The 9,449-nt window shown below is 37.5% G+C and overlaps 1 pseudogene; it reads left to right on the top strand.

Moving 5' to 3' along the window:
- The first annotated feature begins 7,576 nt into the window (after positions 1-7,576).
- Positions 7,577-8,848, top strand: LOC141419494 (BAG family molecular chaperone regulator 4 pseudogene; annotated as a pseudogene).
- Positions 8,849-9,449: the final 601 nt, after the last annotated feature.

Below are 9,449 nucleotides of genomic sequence, written 5' to 3'. Positions count from 1 at the left end.
CCTGCCATTTAGTTGTTTTTGTTTAAGGATTTGTATGTGTGCAGCTAATTCTATGCTACTCTCTGATACTTGACTGTTCTTCACTTGAGGTTTAATATTTCCCATCCTTTCATGGTTATATTTGTTTTCATCTTCTATGTGTAGGATTCTTTTCAGAATCTTCTATAGAAGATTTGTTTGTCATGTATTTTTTAGTATCAGTTTATTATGGAAGACCTTTATTCCTCCATTAATTTTGAATGATAGCTTTGTTGGGTAGAGTATTCTAGGACTGAAATTATTCTTTTTCAGAGCTTGAAATACCTCACTCTATGCCCTTTTTGTTTTTAAGGTTTCTTTTGAGAAATCTGCTATTACTTTTGATGAGTTTCCCTTTATATGTTATTTGATTTTTCTCTGTTATGGCCTTCGATACTCTTTCCTGTTCTCTGCACTAATTGTTTTAATGATAATATGCCTGATTCTATTTTGGCCATGCCTGATTGGTGTCCTGGAGACTTCCTGTACCTGAATGGGCATGTCTTTCTCGAGATTTAGGAAGTTTTGTGCTGTCATTTGATTGAATATATATTTTGTATACTTTTGGCTTAAACCTCTTCCACTCTTCAGTGGCCATGATTTACAGGTTTGGGTCTTTTGATTGAGTTGCAGAGTTCTTGTGTCTTCCTTTTGCAGCTCTTGAGTATTTTGTCTAAGAATTCTCCTGTTTTTTTCTTTAATATTTGTTTTGTCTTTGAGCCCTGAAATTCAATCTTCCACTTGTTCTAGACTGCTGAAGTGGCTTTCAACTGTGTTTTTTATTTGATTTAAGGAACTTTTTATTTCCAGGATTTCTGTTTGATTCTTTTTCTGAGATTTTTCCATACCTTTGTTAATCTTCTTTTTCATATCTTTTGTTGGTGTCTTTATTTCATATATCTCTTTTTTTATATGATCTCCTTAGTTTCATCTTGGAATTTGTTGAAGTCCTGTCTGAATTCATTTTGTTGTTTCTGTGTCTTCTCATTTTTTGTGTGTTGTCTTAATAGTCTTTGTTTTTGTATGCTCTCTTTAAGCTTATCTTTAAGCTCCCCCAAAATTTCTTCTTTCTGCTCCTTTTTGAGCTCCTCTTTCAGCACCTCTTTAAGGTCCTCATTAAGACTCATTATACATACTTATCATCATTCTACTGGGGTTAGCAACTGTGTATTCTTTTCTGCATTTTCACTAAATTCTCTATTGAATTATTATTAGTCTTGAGGGGTTGTATTCTGCTGCCTTCTTCTCCTCATGTTTCTATTTTGTGCCTTGCTCTTGTGTTGTTGATTGGCTAGTTGGGGGTTTTAATCACCTGTTATCTTTCCCTTGACTATGCTGTGCCTCTCTTAGTTGTTAGCTAGGTTGATTTGTTCTTTCTGTTCCCTGATCTGTAGGTGTAATTTAGCAATAACAAATTCACAGATTCAATACCAGGCCAGTTTTTTACATAATATATAGAAAATCCCTTAGTGATATTATCTATAAACAGTGGAAATTGGGGAATAACAGTTGTTTGGATAGAGATAGCTACTTAGGTAATTAAAAAGCTGGTGCTAGAGGGGAGGGCAGAAAGGGGGGATACAGTGAGGGAGAAGGGGTGTGAATTGTGAGGGCTATAGGGTAATAGGGCCCTATTGTGTGTTAAGGTGTATCTCAGTTGTTGTGGGAGAGGGTGCTTTTGTCAGGGATTGAAGAGGACAGATGGGGGTAATGTATAGAGTTTCTATAGTAGATTATTCTCAAGTGATGAGTGTGGAGGAGGTAAGGACAGTGGGGTGAAAGGTAGGAGGAGGCAAAGAGGAGAAGATGGAGAAAGGAAGAGAGAATGGAAAAAAAGGGCAGAAAAACAGCTAGGGAGGGAGAAAGAAAACTGGGGCAAGAGAGGATAAAGCAGATTGATATTTGAACAGAGAGGAAGAGGGAGATAGGTAATGCTGGATTGTAGCACAAAAAAAGGAGAGAAAATGAAGAGAGTAAGAATAAAGCTAAGAAAACAATAGTAATAAATTTTAAAATACTAAATTAAAAAGGGGGGGAATAAATAAAATAAAACAAAATATTTTTTAAAAACATCAGTTTGCTGAAAGCACTGGACTTATTCCTTTGACTTCAAATCCAGGTGCTGGTGCTTTGGAAAGGGGCTTTCTCAGTGTCTCTGTCCCTTCTCAAGGTTGGTATGCTGGGGTGTGTGGTGATGGATATTGACCCTCCTTGTCAAACAGTTTTGGGGGGAGTAGGTTCAGGGTGTTTGAGGCCAGTGCTTCTTTGATGTGATGGGCCTTCTGGTGTAGGTGGAATCTCTGAAGTGGTCACACCAGGAGGCTGGTTTGTGAGCAGTCACTGACTCCTTCTGCCCACAGGGCAAGTTGCAATTGAGCTCTATGATCTCTCACTTTTCAGCTCACTACCAGATTCTCCAAGCAAGTCAAATATGGCTCTTATTTCAGAGCTGTGTCACCTCCGCTCTGGAAGGTCAGCTCCTCCCCCAACAAAGCAGGGCAACTCAGCATTGTACCCCACCCACAGTCCCAAGAGTTAAGCTCAGTGTTCTGCTCCATCCCCACTCTGGGAGGTTGGCTCCAAGTTTTACCCTATCCCCACTCTAGGAGGTCAGCTCTGCATTTTTCCCCTCTATTACCAGGCAGAGGTGAATTATGTTCTTTGTCTATGATGTTCAGTTTTGGGGAGGGTGGGGCAATATGCTCACCAGCTACACTGGACTATGTGGTTCCCTCAAGGGTGGGTAATCTGTTGCACTCACCTGTTGGGGTTGCTGATTCACTCTGGTGGACTTGTGTCCAGCCAGAAAGGTGAAGGAAAGCTGTGTCTGGGTGATATGGGTCCAGTACATTGCAGAATCTAGTTCAGTTTTTTCTACAGTCCTTTGCTTTTTCCAAAACAATGAAAGAAAAAAAAAGGGGAGGAGGAAACAGCTGGCAGCTTTCCCTGAGGCAGGCCAGGGACTGTACTAGTCCCAGCCCACACAGGTTTTTTCCCAGTTGTTATGTGCATTAAAAGTTGTTGTAAGGGTTGGCTGTTGAACTTTATGTGCACTCTATGTGTTGGCAGTAATTTAGCCGGCTAAAAAAATCAGAATTACCCAAGTCTAGCTACCACCATTCAGAAGTTTTTTTCTGAAATCGTGGTGCTCCCACTTTCTGCCTCCTCCAGATATCCACCATCTCACTGTGATGGGTTTTTATTTCAAGCTAGGGTCTCATGAACTATTAGCCCAGGCTGACTTTAAACTGCAATCCTCCTGAACTCTACCTCCTGAGTAGCTAGGATTACAGACATAGCCATTGGCACCCAGCTGTAAGGTATGTTTTTAAGAAACAGTTTATTAACTCATTAGTAAATGAGGGTATGCTAGTACTAGAGGGAAAATGGAGTCTAATATATGTACAACCAGATTTCCCATTGAAGTAAATTCAAAAGATGTATCAGGCTTTCTCTCAATGGTTACTGTCATATATTTTGAGCCATATGAAACTGCCAATATTCAAATATTTTTGATAAACAAAATAAGAATTTCACATGATTCAAACATAGTATACTCATACACTTCATATAGGAGTATGCCAAGTTCAGAGGGATAATTATTAAATATATATATTTATGTATATATATATTTATGTATATATATAAATATATAAAATATATATTTATGTATATATAAAAATATATATGTATATATATCCATCAGTTTTAAGAATTAGTATTATATTGCTCTTGTGTGCTTGAGTCAGAAATATGAAATTCTTGAGAACCAGTCTTCTGGGATATTGTATGGCTGAACCAATGTTGCAAAATACTTTCTTAATATTTGCAAAGGCAGACTAGAAAATCTTGTTTTCTTTTCTTTTAATGCAACAGACATAGAAAATTCTGAGAAAGCACTTCAGTACCTCCATGTTTACTGATATGTAAACTTGAAATTTTATTTCTCCAATCAGAGGGGAACACATAGCTCATGACCTTTTGCTGACTACAGTGCATTGCTCCCTAGAGTCACATCTCATGGAACTGCCAACTTACACAAAATGGTTTCTCACTAACAATCACTCATCTGGAGCAAAACTTGCGCTTCTTCTTACAGTAAAATATTATTTGAAGTGACTGCAATGACTGTCTAGTTATAGATATAAAAAAGAATATTCAAGTAATATTTTATTTGATAAAGAGTTCTTAATTTTAGAGTTACACACTGAAATATTTATGGATGAAATAATATATCTTGCAATTTCTTAAAAAAATATGAAGTTAACAATTGTTAAAAGTGTGAGGTGAGAACAGGGAATTCATGAAAATATTCTGTCTACTTTTGTACACATTTGAAATGATTCATAATCAAGAGATAATTCAACCCTCTAAAAACACATTTAGGTAGACTACAATATACATATTATTTCACATAAATGTAGTTTTAGATTTGCTATATAACAGTTTTTAAGGTCATTAAGTATTATTTATAACCAAACTACTTGAGAATAAAACCTAGTGTTCTCCCTTACACTCATAAGTCTCATAATAAATGAGCTTCTAGTATTTATAGTATTAGTTATAGTATATTCCAGAACCTTCCCACTAACATTTAAACACCACCATCACTGGGTAATTTAACCAGGTAAAAATATTTTTCTACCTTTCACAAAAACAGTAACACAAAAATCTTTTATTGTATACAAAAGAGCCACCAAGGAGATTTGAAAAAAAACAGGAAAATATGTAGTTTTGTTCTTATGCATAAGAAACACATGATTATGCTTTTTCCAGAACTGTTGATTGACAACATGAAAAATGATTTAAATTTCCAAAATTATCTTTATTCCTGACAATTCCCATTGGCAATTAAGACTTCAGAAGCAGATGACAATGATTTGATATCCTGCTTACAAAATCTAATATGTAGTCTAGAGTCACATAAACCACTTCCCAGCTCTACAAAGCAACAATTTTACTCAGCAATGATTAAGAGGATTAGCACTCAATTTGGAAACAATAAAATATGATTAGTAGCTTGCTTCCTAACATGGAAGAGTCTAGAAAATGTTTCATTTCTAATTTGAAAACATAATTAAGGGACTTAACTCATAAAACGTGGACTGTAGCTTCCCATTTTAAAGAGCTTTTCTCCTATGCATTTTTTTAAAATTCTCTTAAAGACAACAGTGCTCAGGACATTCAACCACTACCGCAATCTCTTCCCTCCCTCCCTCCTAACAGATGCAGTCATATGGTATTTTCTTATGCAACCTCAGACCAGAAGTTGGAATTCTGTGCCACAGTTGGATTGAGAAAGTGGGAGTAGTTAATACCAAGGGTTTTGGTATATGATTCAAGAGTATGACTCCCTAAGATTTATAGCTAATTTCACACATGCTCTTAATTATCTCATCTGTTACACACTAACCACAGCCTTTCAAAATGTCTACCCAAAAGGTATGCATTGTTAATCACTTTCATCCGAAAAGAGCAACATAACTTGCATGCATGATGTCCATCCAATATCGGACCAATATTCCAGATGGCATTAATAGGAACAAATTGAGTTAGAAATTTCTTATCTTTATTGACTTTAAAAGCTATGACTATGCCTGAAACCTCCATCACTTGTCTTGGGCTGACTGAATGGCTCATGTGGCAAAGCACCTGCCTAGCAAGTGTGAGGCCCTGAGTAAAACTCCAGTACCCCCCCCAAAAAAGCTAAGACTGTGCTTGAAACCTCCATTACTTATCTTAGTAAACTGCCACCTTCATGATTTCATTGAATAATTTATTAAATAATTTATTAAATTATAAAGTATCTAAATACTTTATAAAATACTTTATTGAGGTGATACATTCTCCCAGGACATACATCCTCTACATTTAGTGTCTACTGTATAAGGTATGCATTGTTGTCTTTAATTTGAATTGAGTCATCTTTTTCAGACTCTAAATGGTGATCCTCTATTCTAGACTTTGGAAAATGAGTAAGTCCAAGTCAATTTTCTCCATACATATTCAGATCTTATAAGCTTAATTTTTATTCTCTTCTTAGTGTCTTTGAAAACTGAAAACCTCTTATTTAGAAACTATCCCTGAATAAAGTTCTCCAGACTTTCAATCATACAAATTGCTATTATTGAAGATGCCTCCTACACTCCTGATGCCCTACCTGAAGTACATGGCCAGAAATGAACAAGGAGCCTATCTGGAAAAAAATCAGTGCGTATTTCTGCTGACTGCCATGGCATTTTGACATCAAGATTTCATTTGGTTTTTGGTTTGTTCATTGGTAACTCATTTTTATTCATCTAATGTACACTGAGGTGTGACTAGGTGTCATGCCCTGTTCTAAGTACTGCTAATACAATAGCATTTATGTTTGAGGTAGTTATAGGCCTCTCTCTTTCCAAAAGAAAATTTAATTGGATAACCCATAAAAAAGAATCTCAGAGAAATGTTTAAATGCATAGTCAAAATGAAGAGGAAAAGAGGGAGTAAGTAGTAATGCTACTACTTAGCATTAGTAGAGATATATGCAAGCATTTTCAAATACATGTCCAAAACTGATTTTGGAGAGAGGATAATCATGAAGACCAAATAGTCTCTTTTCTTTGAATCCATGTTCACAACATTGTGGTGTTTAAGAACTCTTTTTTTTTCTTTTATTCATATATGCATACAATGTTTGGGTCATTTCTCCCCCCTTCCCCGCTCTCCCTCCCTTACCCCTTCCCACCACCCACTTGCTACCAGGCAGAAACTATTTTGCCCTTATCTCTAATTTTGTTGAAGAGAGAGTATAAGCAGTAATAGGAAGGACCAAGGGTTTTTGCTAGTTGAGATAAGGATAGCTATACAGGGGGTTGACTTGCATTGCTTTCCTGTGCATGTGTGTTACCTTCTAAGTTAATTCTTCTTGAACTAACCTTTTCTCTAGTTCCTGGTTCCCTTCTCCTATTGGCCTCTGTCACTTTAAAGTATCTGCATTAGTTTCTCTGCATTGAGGGCAACAATTGCTATCTAGTTGTTTTGGCAGTACTAGGGTTTGAACTCAGGGCTTTGTGCTTGAAAGACAAGTGCTCTACCACTTGAGCCATGCTCCCAGACCTTTTTGCCATTTGTTATTTTTCAGATAGGGTCTCACCTTTTTTTGCCCTGGCCTGCCTGGACCACAACACTACTACTTATGTTTCTCATGTATTTTAGATTATGCATAGGACCACATCCAGCTTGTTGGTTGAGATGGGGTTTCCATAACTTTTTCCCAGTCTAGCCTTGATCCTCCAGATCTCTGACTCCCACACAGTTGGGATTACAGACAGGTACCACTGTGCCTGGCTAAAGACTCCTTTTGAAAGTGAACAAAATTCATATCCTGCACAAACACACATGCACACAGCATAATAACCAGAAAGATTTCTAATACTAAATTAAGAAGGTTCACAGAGGCTCTAAGGCTATGGCCAGTATCATGGCTTGGAGGTGGAGTTGTGCTGGTGCACTTACCTCTGTCTTTATACCCTCCTCTTCACCTCAAACCTCCCATGTCTTGGTGGGTGTACTCAGGATGGGGGGTGACTGTCTGAGACCACCTGGTAGAGGTGGTGATGGCTACTATCCATCTGGACGCACCTGGCCTCAGAGCCAAGTTGAGGTGGAGGAAGCCACTTTGAATTCTTATATAAATGAAGCATATGGTCCAGCATACCTTCCTAGCCCTGGGGAAGTACTGCCTTATACTCTGGGGTTTATTGTGCATCTATCTATACCCAGACCAATTACTTCACAGAAGTTTTAAGCACTTACTGTTCACATGGAAACAGAACATCCCAACTCCAGTTTCTCCTTGGATGCATCCTCAGCAGGACTTCAGATTGAAGCACCTTCTCTTAGGGAGCTGGTTCCAGGATATCCTATTTCAAAGAACCCTGGAATGATTCTGCCCATTATCTTTATGGGGACAGTAATTGTAGTGTTCCACATCAGGACCAACTGCATCATCATAAAAAGATGAATGGGCTTCTTCTGGTGCTTATAAAAGGGGCACCCATTACCCCTGGCCTGCAACTGCACCATCAGCACCATCTACAAATCTTTACATTCCCCAAAGTGCTTCACCATGGCCTTGCAGTGGTTCTTCTAAGCCACCTCCTTCACCATCATTCCAACAGCTCCTGGATTGGTTTCTTATGTGCCTATAGCCAATCAGACCAAGGCATGGACTGATACACTTTCCTTGCAGGGCTCATTAGTACAAATCCTTGGGGAAAATGAATAGCAATAATTTAGATCTTTTGAATTTCCAAGTCCAATATAGTGCTGAGCCTCAGCTGGATAGTAATGCCACTAACGAATATCCCAGCAATCAAGGTCAGAATAAAAATCTTCCTAAAGAATGTTATTGCTTATACTCTCTCTACAACAAAATTAGAAATAAGGGCAAAATAGTTTCTGCTGGGTATTGGGGGGGGAGAGGGAGGGGGCGGAGTGGGTGGTAAGGGAGGGGGTGGGGGCAGGGGGGAGAAATGAACCAAGCCTTGTATGCACATATGAATAATAATAAAAAAAGAATGTTTCTGTCCAGATGAAGGTACTTCATTATTGTCAAATATTAACAAAATCATACATGTGCTGGAAAAGGTTCAATATCTTGAGCAAGAAGTAGGAGTTTATAGGAAAAATGACAGACAAAGCATACTGGCTTCAGGAAGAAATGCTGACAAAAGGACTTTTGGAACTGGATTCTTTTGAAACTAGGGGCCAGAACTCTGTCCAGCAGGCCAGGAAAGAAGCTGTTTGTAAGCTCCAGGCCATACTAGAAAAATTAGAAAGGAAATGATTGTGAAAGGATTTAGAATGAAGTGGGAACCTGTTACTAACTTGACCAAAGAACTCTTGATTTTGGTTAGTTGCTGTCCTTTTGAAATGCCTGTTGATGTCAGGAAGCAATACATTCTAACTTTCCTCTGATTTGAAACTTGAAAAACTGGCAAAAGAGTGGAAGAATGTTTTACTTGTGAAGTTTTTCAGTTTTCAGATAAATTAATATAATATGAAACTATGTAATTATCAATATCACCAAGTAAACCCACTCCTTAAGAAATTTATGGATATCCATAGGCTACTCCTTATCAGCAGGAGCGACATATACTTTAAGTAACAGGCTATCAGAAACCTGCCAGATGAGACTGGATATAATGTGAGACAAACAGGTTCTGTTTTAATAAACATATGGATTGTTACATTTTTATACATTGTGATTGCTTTCAGCATACACTTCATGTGTAAATTACAGCTTAGATTTTGACTTTCTTAGAACTGCTTTTGCTTTGTTATTTGCAGTTTACAAATATAGTGTTACTCTCTTCATACATTTTGTGGTAATAAGTTCAGTATAATTATTTAAGAAAATGTATTTAGAGCAGATAATATGACAATTC

Source organism: Castor canadensis, chromosome X (genome assembly GCF_047511655.1).
Source record: "Castor canadensis chromosome X, mCasCan1.hap1v2, whole genome shotgun sequence".
Taxonomy (NCBI): Eukaryota; Metazoa; Chordata; class Mammalia; order Rodentia; family Castoridae; genus Castor; species Castor canadensis.
This window is presented reverse-complemented; position numbering and strand designations above follow the sequence as displayed.